The sequence below is a fragment of the Heptranchias perlo genome, chromosome 4, assembly GCF_035084215.1.
Source record: "Heptranchias perlo isolate sHepPer1 chromosome 4, sHepPer1.hap1, whole genome shotgun sequence".
Taxonomy (NCBI): domain Eukaryota; kingdom Metazoa; phylum Chordata; class Chondrichthyes; order Hexanchiformes; family Hexanchidae; genus Heptranchias; species Heptranchias perlo.
This window is the reverse complement of record NC_090328.1, coordinates 123,611,912-123,630,107: the sequence shown is the minus strand read 5'-3', so window position 1 is coordinate 123,630,107 and position 18,196 is coordinate 123,611,912.

Genomic DNA, 18,196 nt, shown 5'->3' with positions numbered 1-18,196 from the left:
TGCCAACTCTGGTTGGATGTGTTCCTGGGGGTTTCATCACATGACTCCCTGCCTCCAACCGCCCGCCCCTATGCTCCTGCCATCGGCCCATCCTCGTGTCACACTGCCTTCCCACACCAATTAGAAAGTGAACAGAATCTTCGTTACCCGAATGGATGATTCTTGACAGTTGGTAAAACACACTTTTTTTCCCCATCTCCAATATTTTTATAGAATCATAAAAAGGTTACAGCACGGAAGGAGGCCATTTGGCCCATCGAGTCCATGCCGGCTCTATGCAAGAGCAATCCAGCTAGTCCCACTCCCCTGCCCTGCAAATTTTTTCCTTTTTTTTATTTGTTCATGGGATGTGGGCATCGCTGGCGAAGCCGACATTTATTGCCCATCCCTAATTGCCCTTGAGAAGGTGGTGGTGAGCCGCCTTCTTGAACCACTGCAGTCCGTGTGGTGAAGGTTTTCCCACAGTGCTGTTAGGAAGGGAGTTCCAGGATTTTGACCCAGCGACGATGAAGGAACGGCGATATATTTCCCAGTCGGGGTGGTGTGCGACTTGGAGGGGAACATGCAGGTGGTGTTGTTCCCATGTACCTGCTGCTCTTGTCCTTCTAGGTGGTAGAGGTCGCGGGTTTGGGAGGTGCTATCGAAGAAGCCTTGGCGAGTTGCTGCGGTGCATCCTGTGGATGGTACACACTGCAGCCACAGTGCGTCGGTGGTGAAGGGAGTGAATGTTTAGGGTGGTGGATGGGGTGCCAATCAAGCGGGCTGCTTTGACCTTTCAAGTACTTATCCATTTCCCTATTGAAGGCCACGATTGAATCTGCTTGCACCACCCCCCCCTGCAGTGCATTCCAGATCCTAACCACTCGCTGTGTAAAAAAGATCTTCCTCATGTTACCTTTGGTATTATAACCAATAAACAAATAAAACAAAAGAAAAACGCAAAATTTTTGTTTTAATGCCCCTATGATTTTTCTCCTAAGATGCTTGCGGCAGTGTCCAGGAGATTAATCTTTAAATCCTGGAGACCCCAGGGCAATCCTGGAGGGTTGGCAACTCGACGCAGGATTCCCTTCAGAAAAGAGCAGCTCACTGCTATTAAACTCAGCGTTTTATCTTCAGGTATTTTGGTAACGGTGCAACCCGTCAGACATAGTCCTAATAAAATCTGCTTAAATTTATTTCCCTTCAGGACAGCAGAGTCTCAACCAGACAGACAGGCTATGCCTGAATGCTGATCTCAGGATAAGTCTGACAGGCTGGGAAATTGGATTTGGCAGCTTTAAACTCTGGTGGGGTAGCAGCCATTATCCAGACAGCTCACGGTTACCTCATCTCAGTTCAATAACGTAATAATTTAGTATAAGAAATAGAGAATGACCTCCTCCCCACCGCCCTTTATGATATGCAGGTTGCCAAGGTAACAGCATCTCAAAGTGAGAAACTGCAAAGATTTGAGTCCACATTTATGTGTTTTAATTTTTTGGGGGGGGGTGAAAAATATCCCCCCTCCCCACGTAAGCAGAATCAGATTTCATTGAATATTAATTCATGAATTTATCCAAAGCAGGACTTTTATCAAATTCAATTCATTCTTGCCAAAATAAATAAATCAATAAAATATGACGTGCTGCAGAAAAGCTAACATCTAAATGTATTGTATTTGTGCAGAAGAGATATCTTGCAGATTAAAACAAAGTCAAAGCAATGTTAATGCATGATGATAATTAAACTGTCCCTTGCCACTTGTTAGATTGTTCATGTGCATAATCTTACTTAATTTAACTTATCACTTTATTCAGTTGTTTAGTGCAGATCCTTAGCAACAGATCCATAGCTCAGCTGAAGAGCCTATAAAATCAGGTGCACTAGTTGTAGCTTCGAGCACTCAGTGCACTAGATTATAATGGCCCACAAACCTGGGGGTGCAGCTTTCACATCAATGCCAGTAGTCTTTTGCTGCTCAGCTTAAAAATCGCATTGGTGCCAGTACGAAGTATGCGCAGGTTTTTATGGTAGATGAGCAATGCTACTTGTGGACGGAATAAATATCCTGAACTTGCCGTAATCTGCTCACCCAAGACCATTCAACTCATTTGATCATCCAGATCTTATCTCAATACCTTTTCTTTAATCAATTTCCTACCCCTCTTCCCTGCTGAATTTTATTTTTATTCTCGGGGTGTGGACATCGCTGGCAAGGGTGGCATTTGATGCCCATCCCTAGCTGCCCTGAGAAGATGGTGGCGGGCCTTCTTCTGGAACTGCTGATAATGGTTTGCTACAACTGAGTGACTTGCTAGACCACTTCAGAGGGCAGTTAAGAGTCAACGACGTTGGTGGGGGAGTGAAATCACATACAGGCCAGACCGAATAAGGACGGCAGGTTTCCTTCCCTAAAGGACATTAGTGAACCAATTGGGTTCATACAACAATCTGACAGCTTCATGGTCACTTTGACTGATACCAACATTTTAATTCCAGATTTTTTTAACTGAATTCAAATTCTCAAACTCCCATGGTGAGATTTGATCTAATTTCTCTGGATTATTAGTCCAGGCCTCTGCGTTACTAGTCGAGTAACCATTACACTACCGTACCCCAGGAATTGATCCAATTTCTTTTTGAAATCTTCAATAGAATCACTATTTATTGCACTGTCTATTCCAATAGCTAATAGTTAGGTGTCACCTCTGCTAAAATAAAAAGTGTTATCAGGATGCATTCTTTTGAAGACTATTTTTTTTGCTCCCCACCTCCCCAATTTTCATGCTGATGGTGCCATTTGCCACCACTCGTCCTCATGTAGTCCAGAACGGAAGGACAGAATTGATATCGCCAGTGCCATTTGGCCAGGAGATGGTAGTTGATTTATGTCAGTTTTCTCCGCCCCATAAAATGGAATGATTCCTTTCCTCAGGAAGTTCCAGCCAGCAGTTTGGGCAAGAACCTATTTTTGTTGGGTAAGGGTATTAAGGGTTACAGACCGTGGCGGGTAGATGGAATTAAGATACAGATCAGCCATGATCTAATTGAATTGTGGAACAGGCTCGAGGGGCTGAATGGCCTACTCCTGTTCCTATGATCAACAAATCTGAGTAACAGGTTGTCCTGGGATTCAAACTTGTGGATTTTCTAGCTGCAAGGTAAGTGCTCACATAATTTGAACTGCACAACATGTTGAAGGCTACAGTACACAAACAATAACACTGACAAAATGCAAGTGTGCAAATGCTGTTGGTCGGTGTGAGGGGTAGCTATAGATTCTGTGCAGACATCTTCTGAGCAAGATAGAATGTACCGCGATCAATTAAAGCATGTGCACAGCCCAGCTCTCAGCAATAAACCACATAAAGAGAATAAACACTCTCTGCACCAATTTGCATTGTCACTGAAGGCTGGTTGACAAATGTATGAGCATTGACATATTGGGCCAGAATTTGCTGGCGAAATAACAGCGAGTTTAATGCGCTCGCCGTTATTAATGTGTAAATCGTCGAGCAATTTGTGGCGAGGAAGAGATACCCGGTGAGTTGCAAATCGCCACAAGTTGCTGGACGATTTTCGCCGTTCTGCCGTTAGCCTTGCAAAAGTGGGAGCTCACCCTCAATCTCCCCGTGCGTTTCAAGAAATTGCTGCATTTGCGCTGTTAAAACGTATTAAACCCGCTGCAGAAAGTTAGGGCTGGTACTTAACGATGTAAGGACCCTTTTAATGAGGAATATTATATTCCTGCAATGCCACTCAATCTCTCCAGCCCAGAAAGGGAATTGTGGAGCCTCATTCCTGCAGGTAGTAAATTGTTCCTAGAGGTTTTTAAATTTTAAAATGTTTTTTTTTACTTTGCCTTTCTATCTCCTTTTTATCTCTCTCTTAATCCAATCATTCTTTCCCTCTAATTCACCCTATTTCATTCTCTGTCGTTCCTCTGATCCTTTCTTAATCCTTAAATCCCACTGGTCCCGTCGTTCACCAAGGTCCCAGGCGCCCCATTGCCCTCGCCTGCCGTTATCAGTTCACACTTCCAGCAATTTGTGGCGCAAAAATTTCTCGAGCTGAATGGTGAGGGAAAAAGTTTAACTCCAGCAAATTTGGGGCTAATTTGTCAGTTACATGCATGTGTGTACTGACGCCACTAGGGGGCAGAACTGTCCACCTACCACTTCTAAAGCATGTTACTCTGAAAATACACAAATAATGTAGTCTCACTTAAAGAAGTTTAATGATTTTTCTATGGATTGTGTTTTGCTATAATTCGAGCGTTGCAGGATAGAAGAAGTAGGCAAATCCATCTACTACTTTATACTTTTGATTTTTTTTTCTTGTGTGTAAGTACTCTATTCTCTTGAATAAGAATCCCACACCCACAGTCAGAATGCAGACTTCTTCAATAACACCTGCTTGGCAAGGTCCCTATGTGCTCTCGTACCAGCTACTTTCTTTTGGCCGCTTGTTTCACAAGACAATGAATCCAGTCAGATATTACTTCTAAGCTGCTCTATTCCGCGAATACCACTCAGAGTCAGGAGCAAGCCAGTGCCTTCCAATCAAAATCAAAGCCAAGCACTATCAACAGTTTTACTTCTCTCATCCTGCTTAGTGACTCAATTTCATGTTTTCATTTAATTGCTTGAAAAAAGGCGCTCTGTCCCTGTGCCTAACAAAGCTCTCTTTCGACTTTAGGCACTCAAAATGACCAGATTTCAAGCTCAGTGTTGCTCTCGTCACTAACATAAGAACTAATTTGTTTGCTGCTTCTCAAGTAAATTATACATTGGTCAAGGGGGAAGGGACACAGGAGAGAATAAACTAACATGATATGCACAGCGCCGTTACATAGAATTTAAAGCACAGAAACAGGCCATTCGGCCCAACTGTGCCGGTGTTTATGCTCTACATGAGCCTCCACCCACCTTACTTCATCTCACCCTATCAACATATCCTTTTATTCCTTTCTCCCTCATGTACTTATCTAGCTTCCCCATAAGTGCATCCATGCTATTCCCCTCAACTACTCCATGTGATAGCAAGTTCCACATTCTTACCATTCTCTGAGTAAAGAAGTTTCTCCTCAATTTCTTATTGGATTTATTAGTGACTATCTCATATTTATGGCCCCTAGTTTTGGACTCCCCCACAAGTGGAAATATCTTTTCAACATTTATCCTATCGAACCCCTTCATAATTTTAAAGGCCTCTATCAGGTCACCTCTCAGTCTTCTCATTTGTAGAGAAAAGAGCCCCAGCCTGTTCAGTCTTTCCTGATAGTTGTACGCTCTCAATTCTGGTATCATCCTTGTAAATCTTTTTTGAACCTTCACCAGTGCTTCTATATCCTTTTTGTAATATGGAGACCAGAACTATGCACAATTCCCCTTTAACTCCCCTGTAACATGCAGTGAAGCATTAACCTGATATCACTGCAGTTCAGATTGCCTGATTTGATCTTAGGATATTGCCACTGACTGCTAAAATGGCAAATAACAATTTAAATTGTAGAATCACCCCTCATAAACCCCCATTTGTGCATGTCCTCGCCCCTCCCTATCTTTGTAACCTCCTCCAGCCCAACAGCCCTCCGAGATCTCTGCACTCCTCCAATTCTTGCCTCTTGCGCAGTCCCGATTTTAATCGGTCCGTCATTGGCGGCCGTGCCTTCAGCTGCCTAGGTCCTAACGTCTGGAATTCCCCCCCTAAACCTCTCCGCCTCTCTACCTCTCTCTCCTCCTTTAAGAGGCACCTTAAAACCTACCTCTTTGACCAAGCTTTTGGTCACCTGTCCTAATATCTCTTTACGTGGCTCAGTGTCAAATTTTGTTTGATAACACTCCTGTGAAGAACTTTGGGATGTTTTACTATGTTAAAGGCGCTATATAAATGAAAGTTATTATTGTTGTATAAGGTAATAGATGCAAGAGTTTGTTTCAACTCATCTGAAGGATGAGGTGACATTGATAATCCACTCATACTTTGCTCTAGTGGTTTGATGACATCATCTCAACCCCTGAAGCGTTACCGCCTTGTAACATCTTCCAGCGCATGCATTATCCTGCATGTGACCCGAAAATCCCAACAAAACAACAGAATTCTAAATCTGGCCAATTTGGATGAAAGAAAGCACCCAAAGCATTAACCTATCTTTCTCTTTCGGATACGGTCAGAGTTTCCAGCAGTATTCGGTTTTTATTTCAGAACTTTCTACGAGTTACATTTCTGCATAACACTTTATACAACTGGGAAACTGAACTGAACTACTGCTGCCCTCCAGTGGACTTTTTGTACACGTCTATAAATATTATTTTAATAAGTTCATTCCAACAGGATAGAAAACATCTAAAACACTGCCACTGCTCCAAGGATATAATAAATTAAACTAGCCTAATCAATGCATTATTTCTCCCATACAGGAGCTCACCCGATAGCTCACACTCTGCTTGTCTTTACCCAAATCGCTATACTGCTCTATGGCCTTGACTTTTCTCTTTAGATTTATAAATGTCCCCTCACCTGAACCCTCCCCCTCCCGCTTTTTAGTTTAAAGCCCTATCTAACAGCCCTAGTTATTTGTTTCGCCAGGACACTGGTCCAAACGGAACAGCTCCCTCTTTCCCCAGTACTGGTGCCAGTGCCCCATGAATCGAAACCCCTGTCTCCCACACCAATCTTTGAGCCACGCATTTAACTTTCTGATCTTTGTCCCTATGCCAGTTTGCACGTGGCTCAGGTACTGGTCCAGAGATTATTACCTTTGAGGTTCTGCTTATTAATTTGAACCCTTACGCCTCAAACTCCCTCAGCAGAACCTCGTTCCTAGTTCTACCTATGTCGTTAGTTCCTACGTGGACCACGACAACTGGACCCTTCCCCCTCATGCTCCAAGTTCTTTTCCAGCCGTGAGGAGATGTCCTTAACCCTGGCACCGGGCAGGCAACACAGCCTTCGAGACTCCCGGCCGCAGCTGCAGAGAACAGTGTCTGTCCCCCTAAGTATACCATCCCCTACCACTACCACATTCCTTTTTACTCCCCCCCCCCCCCCCACACTTGAATGGCCTCCTGTACCACGGTGTCATGGTCAGTTTCCCTGCAGTCTTTGGTCTCATCCGTACAGGTAGCAAGTACCTCGTACCTGTTGGACAAGGTCAAAGGCTGAGGCTTCTCCTGGGTCCCCTGGCCGCCCGACGCTCTTAAACCGAGGCCCCGTCTGCCCTCTCAGGTGGACATGGAGGAATCACATGGCACTATTTTGAAGAAGAGCAGTCCTGGCCAGTATTTATCCTTCAACCAACACCAATAAAACAAATAATCTGGTCATTATCACATTGCTGTTTGTAGGAACTTGCTGTGCACAAATTGGCTGCCGTGCTTCCTAATATTACAACAGTGACTACACTTCAAAAGTACTCCATTGGCTGTAAAGCGCTTGTGGAATCCTGAGGTTGTGAAAGTTGCTATAGAAATTCAAGTTCATTCTTTTTTTTGAGTTTCTAGAAGGTGAGTAGGGAAACTAAATCCTAAAGCTGAAATAACTATTTATTGAGCAGACACGTAACCTTCTGCAGTACAGCGTCCGCCTAACACTCAAATAGAATCATTTTGAATGTGTGTGAAATGAAACATGCTCAGGTCATTCAATACTGACAGACTTTGTCCTTGCTGCAGTGCTGTATTAGTTATCTTCACATTTGCAGAAAACTAGCACTGCAAATTCATTTCTTGCCTTAATTTTGATGCATATTGTAATTATGTTACTAAAATAGAAACATAGAAAATAGGAACAGGAGTAGGCCATTCGGCCCTTCGAGCCTGCTCCGCCATTCAATATGATCATGGCTGATCCTCTATCTCAATAGCATATTCCCGCTCTCTCTCCACACCCCTTGATGCCTTTTGTGTCTGGAAATCTATCCAGCTCCTTCTTAAGTATATTCGGTGACTTGGCCTCCACAGCCTTCTGTGGTAGAGAATTCCACAGGTTCACCACCCTCTGAGTGAAGAAATTTCTCCTCATCTCAGTCCTAAATATCCTACCCCGTATCCTGAGACTGTGACCCCTCGTTCTGGAACCCCCAGCCAGGGGAAACATCCTCCCTGCATCCAGTCTGTCTAGCCCTGTCAGAGTTTTATATTTTTCAATGAGATCCCCTCTCATTCGTATAAACTCTCCTCATACGACAGACCTGCCATCCCAGGAATCAGTCTGGTGAACCTTCGCTGCACTCCCTCTATGACAAGTATATCCTTTTTTAGGTAAGGAGACCAAAACGGCACACAATACTCCAGGTGTGGTCTCACCAAGGCCCTGTATAACTGCAGTAAGACATCCTTGCTCCTATACTCAAATCCTCTTGCAATGAAGGCCAACATACCATTTGCCTTCCTAACTGCTTGCTGCACCTGCATGTTTGCTTTCAGTGACTGGTGTACAAGGACACTCAGGTCCCTTTGTACATCAACATTCCCCAATCGATCACCATTTAAATTATACCCTGCCTTTCTGTTTTTCCTTCCGAAGTGGATAACTTCACATTTATCCACGTTATACTGCATCTGCCATGTGTTTGCCGACTCACTCAACTTGTCTAAATGGCCTTGAAGCCTCTTTGCATCCTCCTCACAACTGACGATCCCACCTAGTTCTGTGTCGTCAGCAAACTTGGAAATATTACATTTGGTTCCCTCATCCAAATCATTGATATATATTGTGAATAGCTGGGGCCCAAGCACCGATCCCTGCGGTACCCCACTAGTCACTGCCTGCCACCCCGAAAAAGACCCATTTATTCATACTCTCTGTTTCCTGTCTGTTAACCAGTTTTCAATCCATGCCAGTATATTACCACCAATCCCATGTACTTTAATTTTGTGCACTAACCTCGTGTGGGTCCTTATCAAAGGCCTTCTGAAAATCCAAATAAACCACATCTACTGGTTCTCCCTTGTCTATTCTACCAGTTACATCCTCAAAAAACTCCAGTAGGTTTGTCAAACATGATTTCCCTTTCATAAATCCATGTTGACTTTGTCTAATCCCATTGATATTTTCTAAGTGTCCTGTCATCACCTCCTTTATAATAGACTTGCATTTTCCCTACTACTGATGTTAGGCTAACCGGTCTGTAGTTCCCTGTTTTCTCTCTCCCTCCTTTTTTAAATAGTGGGGTTACATTTGGCACCCTCCAATCTGCAGGAACTGTTCCATAATCTGTAGAATTTTGGAAGATGACAAGAAATGCATCCACTATTTCCATGGCTACCTCTTTTAGTACTCTGGGATGCAGATCATCAGGCCCTGGGGATTTATCGACTTTCAGTTTGTGTGTGCAAATGATAGCAAAGTTTCTAGTAAAAATAATACTTATAATAAAGGAGTCCAAAAATCGATGTGAATCCAGTGCATCTGCCTTTGTTGTGCAAAGTTTTATTTGCATATGCAAATTAAAATGACTTTATTTCTTGATAATCCGTCCTTATTTTGATGTGAAGGAGCGGGTGCATTTGCACCGTTCAGCATCAGTTATAGAGAAGCACAGGGGCATCAACTGTACAGATGCATTGGGCCGAGAACTCACCTGCTCTTTTTCGGGTATATGTCACTTTGTTTGCCAAATCTGTTTTTCATTTTTCACGTAGGCTCTTCTTTTTGTGAGAATAGGAGTCCCTCGATTTTTACCATTTTCAATTGACCCTTAGGTTGCTGTAACAAATTTCTACTCCGTATTCAAATAGATTCTCCTCAGGCTAAATGTTAAAAATAGTATAGTTGCAGTGGAAGTACTGCATTGAAATAAGGATTTCTGATATGAGTTGTAGAGATATTTTCCCAAATTGCATTATTTCACTAATTACAGTGAAGATATAGAACAGTGGCCATTTGATTTTTTTTATATAGAAAACAGGCCCCACTACATAATATATGGGAGGCATGATGTGGAGATGCCGGTGATGGACTGGGATTGACAAATGTAAGGAATCTTACAACACCAGGTTATAGTCCAACTGTTTTATTTTAAAATCACAAGCTTTCGGAGGCTTTCTCCTTCGTCAGGTGAGTGTGGGATGATAATATATGGGAGGAACATGACTACCAGTGTACTATGTTCAATTGAATCTATCACTAGTAACAAATGGCGAGATAGCCATGATTTTTGTACTGCCTCCAATATCATCCCCATGAAATTAGATACAGCACAAAAACAGGCCATTTGGCCCAACTGGTCTGTGCTGGTGTCTATAATCCACACAAGCCTCTTCCCACCCTACTTCATCTCACCCTATCAACATATCCTTCTATTCCTTTCTCCCTCATGTACTTATCTAGCTTCTCCTTAAATGTATCTATGCTATTTGTCTCATCTACTCCTTATGGTAGCAAGTTCCACATTTTCACCATTCTCTGGGTAAAGAAGTTTCTCTGAATTTCTTATTGGATTTATTAGTGACTATCTTATATTTATGGCCCTTAGTTTTGAACTCCCCCACAAGTGCAAACATCTTCTCTATGTCTACCCTATCAAACTCGTTCATAATGTTAAAGACCTCTATTAGGTCACCCCTCAGCCTTCTCTTTTCTAGAGAAAACAGCCCCAGACTGTTCAATCTTTCCTGATAATTATAACCTCTCAGTTCTGGTATCATCCTTGTAAATCTTTTTTGCACTTTCTCCAGTGCCTCTATATCCTTTTTGTAACATGGAGACCAGAACTGTGCACAGTACTCCAAGTGTGGTCTAACCAAGGTTGTCTATAAGTTTAAGAAATGATTTTTCATATTTCATATATAAATTACTGGAACTATTTTTCTCAGGAATTTGAAGAGAATGTTCAGAGCAGCCATTCTCAACCCACTTCACACAATAAGTTCATCAGCTCTCCCACTGCACTGAGACCAAACCACAACAGGAATACAGTTTATCTTTTAAAGCCATAGAAAAGATACAGCACAGAAGTGGGCCATTCGGCCCATCGTGTCCGCGCCGGCTCGAAGGACAACCAGGTGCCCATTCAAACCCCACCTTCCAGCACCCGGTCCGTAGCCCTGTAGCTTACAGCACTTTAGGTGCAGGTCCAGGTACTTTTTAAAAGAGTTGAGGGTCCCTGCCTCTACCACCAATTCGGGCATCGAATTCCATACTCCCACCACCCTCTGGGTAAAAAAGCTTTTCCTCATGTTCCCTCTAATCCTCCCGTCAATCAGCTTAAATCTATAGTCTGGACTACCTGAAGTACAGCTATAGATAACAAAGTGCAAGAACGAACTTGCCTTTATATAATACCTCATCACATCCTCAGGATTTCCCAAAGTACTTCACAGCCAATTAACTACTTTTGAAGGGCAGTTAATTACTAGGGTAAAACCAACAGCCAATTATTGCACAGCAAGATCCCACAAATAATAAATGAGATGACTGACCAGTGATTTTTTTTTTGGATGATGACAGTTAAAGAAGTAATTTTAGCCAGGATGCCAAGATGACCCCTGCGCATCTTCGAATTTGGCCATGAGATCTTTTACACCCTGGCAGACAGAGCCTCAGTTTAATGTCTCATCTGAAAGACAACATCCTTGACTTGACAATACAGCACTCCCTTGGTACTACACTGAAATGCCAATCTAGATTATGTGCTTGATTCCTCATGTGAGGCTTGAATCCACAGTCTTCTGCCTCAAAAGCAAGAATGCTACCAACTGAGCCAAGCTGAGACTTAATAGATAATGTTTCAATTAGAACTACAGTTTAATCCTCTTAATTCAAAATCGCTTTAATTCAAATTGACAATCGTTTTAAATTTTTGAGCGATGTGTTGGTGTTAATCATGTTGCTTAATTCAAATTACTGAATAATTCAATTTTTTTTTAGCACAAAAAAAACTTTGTTATCAAGAGTAGTAGATTGGTTAGTTGCACTTGTTTAGCCTCAATGAGAACAATTCCTTTTGAAGCTATGTTGTTGTACATATGTTGTAGGACCTTGCTGTGCACAAATTGACTGCCACATTTCCTACATTACAATAATGACTACACTTCAAAAAAATACTTCATTTTCTGTGAAGCACTTTGGGATGTCCGGAGGTCATGAAAGGCGTTATATAAATATAAGTCTTTCTTTCTTTTCATGGCTTGCCAATTATAAGGATTTAAGAGCAATTGCCTGTTCTACAACCCCAAACAACCTTCATGGAGTACTTCTTTCACAGTTTATGTGATAGCAGTCCCAGCAGCAGATGGTGCAAGAATGCTTGTTTCAAATTACGTTAAACCGCCGCAGGACAATTTTATGAAGGATTCAACAGCTGTCCTCAGCACCCACGAAGAAAAAATGTTAAGAACCAGGTGCAATCTTCACAGGCGCGTTTCCCCAAAGTTCCATAAAGAACATGTGGAAGAGACGGTTGACTGATGGCACGAGTTACCTAACCAAACTGTCGCTACCAAGGGCAGCTGTGGAGGACGAAACTTCTCAACAGCTGTTCTTCACATAATTTGCATTGAAATTCAAAAGCTTGGGAAACAATTAAGATTTCTCCCATTTTCTACCTAAAACTCAAATGTGGCTCAAAACCTAAATCAACTGCTAGGATGATGCTTGGCAATTTGTTTAGCACGGGGGCCATCAGGGGAAATGGCCATTTACAATTTTAAATCCATCGGCCGTGGGGAGCTCCAGTTGGTTAAAGGTGGTCTGGTTTGCTGCAAAGCATTCTTGAATTGACATGGTGATGGATGTATGGTCATCCTCAGCTCTCTACCCAGTTCTAAAGTATAGCTGGTAATGAGATACCTTCAACCTTTTCCACGTCTCACATTCACATCTTTCTCAGCCGGACATTCATTTCAAAGATGCTCGATCGAATTTTTAAGTTTTGAAATTTGAAAGATGGATATATTCAATTTTGTCGGTTGATTTTTTTTGGTGCCCATCAAGATGATGAATGGCAACGTTGAATGTGACAAAAATGCAATATTTTATCCACAGTTTATTAGTTTCTGAGTTTATAATAAGTCTTTTAAAATTCTATACTCTAAATTCCGATTTTTAGCTAGTTCCGTGTCTGTCTGATCTTGGAATGTTGGGGTGAAATGTAACTGTGGGTTATGTGCCTATGTTAATCCTACAAAACGTGGTTCCCTGAGAAAATGGAATTTCTCTCTCCATAAAGTATTCGTTTTAGGCCAAGGTCTGGAATGAAGCCCCTCTCTCCACCCCCTTTTATTCTCTCTTCCATCCCACAAAGGGCCTTAATTCTCTTTCACTTTTCTGTGAGGGACTCACATCTGTATCATTGACCAGCCTTCCCTCTTTACAGATGCTGACTGACCGGCTGTATATTTCTGGCATTTTTTAGTATTATTTAAAATATCCAGCATTTGCTATATCTATTCTCTTTATTAAGTATAACAGATTTGTTTGTGTAGATTGGTGTATTAGAACTAGGCATAAGGGACGCGGATATAAAGGATGTTCATGGGTGGACTACATCTGCATTTTTTTTCTGCACAAATATTAAGTACAGACAAACATACCTTTATGAAATTAGTAAATTCATATGTTCATAAATGCCCTGCAATTTCAACTCATCCTACTTCATTAGGTCTCAGCAAAATCATTTAGAGAAGCAAGAACAAAAAAACAAATATTTTTGACCCACAGTGTACACCTCTTAAAACTTTTGATACGTTGCTTAAATAGGGTTTGGAGAATCAGTGACCCACAATCTCCTCTATTCACCTCCTCTGGTGTTGCTTTTCCAGTGAAATCCTACTAGCAGCAAGAGATCTGCAGTTCCCATTGCAAAAAGGGAGGAAATCCAGCTTTCTGGTTTTACATTAAATTGGAGTAGCAGTGATAGCTAGCAAGACCTCCAGAAATGTGGGTCTGATGGCATCAGGCAGCCGAGTTCTTCCACTTTATAGCACAAAATGCTGTTGACTTTAGGATTAATGTGTGCCTGTAGTCAACGACTCAACTATATCTGTAAAGTGGGTGTGTGGCAGCGATGAAGAAATGTAGAAGCTACTGAGTAGCTCCTTGCCACCAGAGCAAACTGGGAGACAACAATCCTTACCGTGAATCGATAGCAAATCTGAATAATAAGTTTCACCAAGTGGAATGTGTTAAATGAAAAGGAATAGAAGGAGTTAAAAGTGGAAATAGAATTTCAAGGTCTAAGTAATGCTATGCATGGTCACGTATTGTCAAATTTCTATAATGCATATTCTCCCCAGTGTCCTAACCAATATTTATTCCTCAACCAACATCACTAAAACCGATTATCTGATCATTATCACATTGCTGTTCGTGGAACCTTGCTGTGTGCAAATGGGCTGCCGCATTTCCTACACTACAACAGTGACTAGATTTCAAAAGTACTTTGAGATGTCCTGAGGCCATGAATGGCTGTGTATAAATGTAAATTCTTTCTTTGTTTTTATATACACACAGTAGGCAGTAGTCTCAAAAATATGAGGTTTTAGTGATACATGGGCAAAAGAAAATGTGACACAGCATGGAACAGTGCATAATCTGTTGTCAAAGACCAAGAAAAAGCAGCATGGAATAATATAGAAATCCTACTGGGCTAGGAACAAATGTGAGCAAGCACACTGCTTATTCATTGCATTAACTCTGCTTCACGAAGAAATCAATAACAAGCAAGAGTGCACCGGAATCATAGCTGCTTCGTCCGGTTTACTATTAAATGGATGATAGCACTATAATTTAAAATAAAGAATATGTCTTGCCTGAAATGGATAGTAGCATTTTTGTTTTAAAAACAAATTCAAAAGGACAACAGCAAATCTGTATAATGGATGACATTTACAGATGCATTGGACATGCCAGAGTCCAGGGGAAGACAGAAATACTTCCCAGTCCACAGCAAACACACACAACAGCTCTATTTAATTATGGTAATTTAAAAATAAGTATTATTTTAGGCTCCCTTATCATCTGTAGGCTTTTTAAAATCCAAGTACAAACTGGAACATAGAGTTCCACAACTGTCCCTTAAATAGGACAGTTAGATTGGTGGTTGCAATCATACTGGAAAAATACAGCTGGCCTTCATGAGAAAAACAGTCCTTAAAATTTTGATTTATACCAGTTGCAGTTATACTGCAAAGCCAACTTTTTAATTATTAAATTTAAATTTTAAGAGCTCAAGCAGTCAGGCAGACTGCCTGTTAAGAGGCAGAGTTTTGAGCGTGTATTTAAACACACATGCCAAGAGCTCTGGTAAATCTGATTACAGCAGACAGAGCAAAGAATAATCATCTTAGACTGCCCATTCAAACTGTTCCAAAGGCAGGTATCCATATCGAACCTCTTGTTTTTGAGACGATAAGTGATCATTGCTTGCTATGTGCACACATGGATCATATCAACTTAAAAATGCATAGAATTATTTGACTTCTAAAATGAGCTGCTTTCTGTGCATGAAGTCTGAGAGACTTCATTTGATGAAATGCTGCTAAAGAATGAGAATTTTATCCCAAAAGTAATGATTAGATCAGGAATTCTGTATAGTGGGAATAATTGAAATTGTTTTGGGATTTGGGAATTTTAGGTTTGGGGGATGAGGCGTAAAGTTATCCAAAGTTCACTGCATTGATTAGAAAATGTCAACTCCTCTCCCGTCCACACCCCCCAAAACTAAGGGCAAACACAATGTATAAGAATTAAAACTTTCACTTATAGGTGGTTCCATGTCACTTTGGTCCAACGTTAAAGTCAGAGACTAAAATTAACTATAAACATGTTGCTAGGTGGCCAGAACACACATTATTAAACCAACTTCTGGTCCATTACCAGGAATGATGCCAAGGGTTAGTGAACACCATGGACAGGGAGCAGAACATTCTGCAGTGCAAAAGGGGAACAGCCAGAAATCGTGGTCAATGTGGGTACCAACGACATAGGAAAGAAAAGGGATGAAGTCCTGCGGTTAGAGCTTCAGGAGCAAGTTAAAAAAAACAGGGCCTCAAAGGTTCTAATCTCTGGATTATCCCAGTGCCACGTGCTAGTGAGTCCAGAAATAGGAAGATAAGGCAGATTAATGCATGGCTAGAGACATGGTGCAAGGGGGGAGGGCTTCAGATTCTTGGGACATTGGGACCAGTTCTGGGGCAGGAGGGATCTGTTCAAGACGGACAGGTTGCACCTCAACAGAGCTGGGACCGATGTCCTCGCGGGGAGGTTCACTAGTGCTGTGGGGGAGGGTTTAAACTAATTTGGCAGGGAGATGGGCACCAGGATGTAGCATTAGAGAGGAGAAACAAGGTGCACAAAGGATTGGGAGAGACAGATAGCACTAGATTAAGAAATAGTACTGTACTAGGTGAGATTAGACTAAGAGCATACGAGAAGGTCTAAGATAGGTTTAGAGTGTATGTGTGTAAGCGTGGTAAATAAGGTTGGTGAGCTGCAGGCACAAATAGCCACATGGGAATATGATGTAGTGACGATAACAGACCTGGCTCAAAAAAAGGCAGGATTGGGTACTAAATATTTCTGGATACAAGGTGTTCGGGAAAAATAGGAAAGGAAAAAAAAAGTGTGTGGGGGGGCGGGGGGGAAGTGGTGGCAGTATTAAGAAGAATATTGCAGTGCTGGAGAGAGAGGATGTCCTTGAGGGGTTAAGGACAGAATCTATATGGTTAGCATTAAGAAACAATAGAGGTGCCATTACACTACTGGATGCAATCTATAGGCCACCAACTTGGGAACGATATAGAGGAGCAAATTTGCAGCGAAATTACAGAGGGGTAGAAGAACTATAGAGTGGTGATAATGGGGGACTTCAACTATCCTAATATAGACTGGGATAGTAATAGTGTAAAGGGCAAAGGGGGAGGAATTTCTGAAGTGTTCAGGAGAACTTTCTTGATCAGTATGTTTCCGGCCCAACAAGGAGGGAGGCATTGCTGGATCTGATTCTGGGGAATGAGGTGGGTCAAGTAGAGCAAGTGTCAGTGGGGGAACATTTAGGGAACAGCGATCATGGTATCATAAGGTTTAGATTAAATATGGAAAAGGACAAGGAGCAATCTAGAGTAAAAATACTTAATTGGAGGGCCAATTTCAGTGCGTTGAGAACAGATCTGGCCCAGGTAAATTGGAATCAAAGATTGGCAGGCAAAACTGTAATTGAACAATGGGCAGCCTTTAAAGAGGCAATGGTTCGGGTACAATCTAGGTATGTTCCCATGAGGGGGAAAGGTAGGGCAACTAAAGCTAGAGCTCCCTGGATGACGAAAGAGAGAGAGAGTAAGATATAGCAGATAAAGGGGGCATATGACAGATCAGGTTGAATATACAAGTGACAACCAGGCTGAAAGTAGAAAGTGCAGAGGAGAAACCAGAGGAAATAAGGGCAGACAGAGTATGAGAATAGACTGGCAGCTAACAAAAGGGAATCTAAAAGTCTTCTAGGCATATAAATACTAAACAGGTAATAAGAGGGTTACTACTGGGGCCGATTAAGGACCAAAAGGATTTACGCATGGAGGCAGAGGGCTTGGTTGAAGTACTACATGAGTACTTTGCGTGTCTTTAGCAAGGAAGATGCTGCCAGAGTCTCAGTAAAAGAGGTAGTTGAGGTATTGGATGGGCTAAAAATTGATAAAGACGCAATACTTGAAAGGCTGGCTGTACTTAAAGTAGATTAGTCACCCGGTCCGAATAGGATGCATCCTCGGTTGCTGAGGGAAGGGTGGAAATTGCAGAGATGCTGGCCATAATCTTCCAATCCTCCCTCGATATGGGGTTGGTGCCAGAGGACTGGAGAATTACAAATGTTACACCCTTGTTCAAAAAAAGGGCATAAGGATAAACCCGGCAACTACAGGCCAGTTAGCTTAACCTCGGTGGTGGGAAAGCTTTTCGAAATGATAAACTGGAACAAAATTAAGTCACTTGGACAAGTGTGGATTAATAAAGGAAAGCCAGCATGAATTTGTTAAAGGCAAATCGTGTTTAACTAACTTGATTGAGTTTTTTGATGAGGTAACAGAGAAGGTTGATGAGGGCAATGCGGTTGATGTTGTGTATATGGACTTTCAAAAGGCGTTTGATAAAGTGCCACACAATAGGCTTGTCAGCAAAATTGAGAAGCCCATGGAATAAAAGTGGCAGTAGCAGCATGGATACAAAATTGGCTAAGTGACAGGAAACAGAGTAGTGGTGAACGGTTGTTTATCGA